We start from the raw sequence: 4,075 nt of genomic DNA on the forward strand, positions 1-4,075 counted from the left end.
TAGTTCAATGAGAAGAAAGTTTTGAACTAAAAGTGTTTAGACAAGATATCATGTCTGCATCTTGTACTATAAATAACTACTACAAAAATAACAATATGCAATGTATTAATTACTGTAACTATTGTACTAATCTGTTTTGAAACTGTCTCATAGCTACTTCTTTCTCAATAAAATTAATATAAAAAATAAAGGATCAATATTGGTCTTCTGCAATTTTTGTAGTCTTACCTAGTATGTACTGAATTCAGAGTCACAGGTTGATAGGGAGGAAAAGAAGACAAGAATTAGATACAAAAAGAAAATCTTCATTGAGAATGAAAAGAGTTATAGCAAATCTTAGGACCTGAAAGAAAAGTACCTTCCTTTAAGATTTCTTTGTCCAGTAAAGAATACACAGACAATGATTTCTAGTTTACAAACCAGCTTCCCCTTTCCATCCAAAGCCCCTTGATCCCCAACAACTAGCAGAGCTCCTCAGGACTATCCATATAGGAGTCCTAATGGCTCCCACAGGATGCTGCTCCTCTTGCACTGTAAAGATCAACACACTCCAGGTAATTTGTGGTTCTTTGCCTTGGTGTGTGCATTAAACACAGTGTGTGTTAGAAACCCTGCCCTGCCACTTCCACTTGGCCTCCACTGCCGCCACTATTCAAAATCTTGCATAAGTAGTACTTTATCATCCAGGACAAGAGACTGCTCTTCTCAGGACTCTTCTGCCTGAGCACAGCTCTGCCCAAAGTTATGCTTTCCAGGCAAGAGTATAAATGGAAGTCCCCTTGTAATACACATCAATATTTAATTATAAATCAAGTAGACAAATTATATATATATATATATATATATATATATATATATATATTTAAATTTTTAATGAATTTAGACAGCCATATAGAGTTTCACTATGTAGATCAGACTCGTAATGATTCTCCTGTTTTCAGCCTCTCAAGTGCTAGGATTACAGGCACACACTGTCAGTCTCAATCACTGGCTCAGTATGCCCCGGGTGTAGGGCCGGCACTACAAACCAGGAATTGAACCCTGGCCACTGTACTCTGCCAAAGCAGACCAACAGAATGACTGAAAATGTTGTGAGTTTGGCCAGAGAGGAAACTCCAGTCAAGTTTCAGCCTTCAAGGATAGAATAGAGGAGAAGTTGATCCCTGCAAAGACTGGCAAGAAAAAGTCAAGTATTTCAGAAATAAACAACAGAAAATATGAACTGATGACATCACAAAAAGAAGCAGGATTCCAGCCTTTGAGCCTCAGAGTTGTAAAGATAATGCAAATTGAGCTAAATATGCTTTTTCTGTCTTCATTAGGGGCTGTTGGGTATCATGTATAAGCAATAAGAAAAGTAAGATTTGGTCTATCAGATGGACCATATCCAATATATAAATATCTAACTGAACTGGGCAAGGTGGCAATCTCTGTGATCCTAGCCTTGTAGGAAGCTGAGGCAGGAGGATTTGAGGCCAGCCTGACATACATAGCAGCCTTGAGAGATTCAGCAGGAAGAAAATGTTCAAATGGGTAGGAGAACAAGGGACTGGGGGAAGGACAAATGGAAACAAACCTTTGTAAACATGGTGGGGAAAAAAGGTTGAAAGGAATGGAAGTAATTGATGGAAAAAAATCATGACATATTGTATATAGGTACAAATTTCCACTGATGAATATGATCATTATATATCAAAAATATACCAATAAGATAATTTTTTTAAATCATAAAAAATGTTTTAGTCAAAAGACAAAGATGTAGCTTGTTACCAAGGCTCTGAATTCAACCTCAAGTAAAATCAATCAGTCTATCATCCAACCCAATTAGTCCTCTACCTAAACCATTTCTAAATCCCACAGCCTTCAGAGAATCAAGGTTGAAACTCTTGAAGACAAAAGGGTAGGCAAACAGTTCACAAACAAAAATCAAATCTCTCGGGCAACACTTGAAAGAATTAACAACTGGGACCTCCTCTTATTGAGAAGTTTTTGCAGGTCAAAAGAAATTACCAACAGAGTGAAAAGACAACCCACAAAATGGGAAAAAATCTTAACTACTAAGCACTCAGACAAAGGTCTGCTCTCTAGAATTAATAAAAAACTAAAAAAACCATTAGGGTCCCAAAATTTAAAGACCCAATGCATAGATGTGCATCCAAGATGAACACACACTTCTCAGAGGAAGAAATTCTAGAAGATAGTAAGTACATGAAAAAATGCTCCACATCACTAGCCATCCATGAAATGCAAATTAAAACAACACTGAGATATCATCTCACCCCAGAAAGAATGGCTATCATAAAGAAGTCAACCAACAACAAATGTTGGAGAGGCTGCGGGGAAAAGGAATCCTCCACTGCTGGAATGTAGAGTGGGCAACCACTATGGAAATCAGTGTGGAGAATCCTTAAAAACCTAGGACTGAAAATCTCATTCAAACCAGCTATCCCCCTACTGGGAATTTTCCTGGAGGATCTGAAAACATCACATCATAGTGATATATGTGCACCTCTGTCCATAGCAACAGAATTTGTGACAACCAAATCTTGGAAGCAAACCAAATGCCCATCATCTGAGGAATGGAAGAAAAAGATGTGGTATTTTTATACAATGGAGTATTACTCAGCTATAAAGAGTGATAAACTTGAAGCCTTCATATATAAGTGGATGCCACTTGAAGATATATTTGTAAGTGAAATAAATGAGACCCACATGTGTAAATATCGTATAGTCTCCCTAGCGTAAGAATTAAAAAGAAGAAATAAAAATTGAAAGGTATAATACAATTAAATAACTTAAGGATTAAACAACAAAAAGAGGGTGAGGAGAAAAGTTAGGAAACATGGCAGGAGCAAAAACCATACATTTATATACACAAGATGATTAAGGCAATGATCCTGAGACTCTCCAGCAGGTTTTTGAAACTAGAAGTTAACTGGTAGGATTCTCACTCTGACTAACTATATATGCTGATTCCTGTGAACTAAGCAACTGCACTAAAGATAGCAATGTGCAATACTAGGGTCATTCTTGGAATCCCTGTCATTCTGGTCTTCTAAAAGCATACTGCTTCTAATGTCATATCAATTACTGCTATACTGTCTCTCAAGTAAATGTTTTTTAAAAAGGTAATAAATGAAAACAAGTGATAAGAAAAAAGTGACATAGGACTGTCCTGCTACAATGTTGCCTATGGTTAGATTTCTAAATTTCTGTGTAAAAGATTGTTATTATTTATATTATTTTATTATTTTATTTTATTTCACATTCTGTATGGATTTAAAGTTTAGCCTATCAATGACTGACAGAAAATACCTGCTTCATGTTATGTCTGAAGCATTTGATATTCAGACAGATACTGATGTTAAGCTCAACAGCCTATGTTTCAAGGTAATAATACCATTAAACTTCTCTTCTGGAGCATTAACAACTCTCCAAGTTTGCAGACCAAAACATTAGAGAAAAAGAAGGGCTACAAGGGTAGCCACCGTTTTGGCCCTAGCCCTTTAAGGTCAGCGAGGACTCAGGACATAAGAGAACCTGTACTGTAACATCTTATAACTCAGTAGTATCACAAATCAAGGAAATTATGGAGCCACAGTGGAAAGTGATCAATGATGAAGAGTGTGCCTAAGGAGAATCACATGGAGAGAAAACATTCTCTCAGACTTTCACAGAGACCAAATTGGTCAAGCAATGGCCATGACTCATACCACATGGCTGACACTGACAAAAGATCTACAAACTGCGGTAAAGGGTTTCAGGGTAAATCCTGAGGAAATTTGACTGACCTTGTCAAACACAAAAGTTACATTTTTTTGTTATATAGGTCTTGTTTTATCTTGGTCTTAACCATCCAGCAGAAAAGTATAAAAATGAGGTATAACAAGTAAAGCCATATTAATACGCTGAGCTATAAAAGGCTCAAGTCAACAACTTCTGATGCTGCCAATCATGTGGATAACACACTACTATTAAGACTACTGGACCATTTTGGATTACTTTGCTGAATTCATGCACCTACAATATATGAATGGCAATATAATTCCCTTCTCTGACAAAAGTAAACAAAAAA

The sequence above is a fragment of the Octodon degus genome, unplaced genomic scaffold, assembly GCF_000260255.1.
Source record: "Octodon degus isolate 3935 unplaced genomic scaffold, OctDeg1.0 scaffold00016, whole genome shotgun sequence".
NCBI lineage: Eukaryota > Metazoa > Chordata > Mammalia > Rodentia > Octodontidae > Octodon > Octodon degus.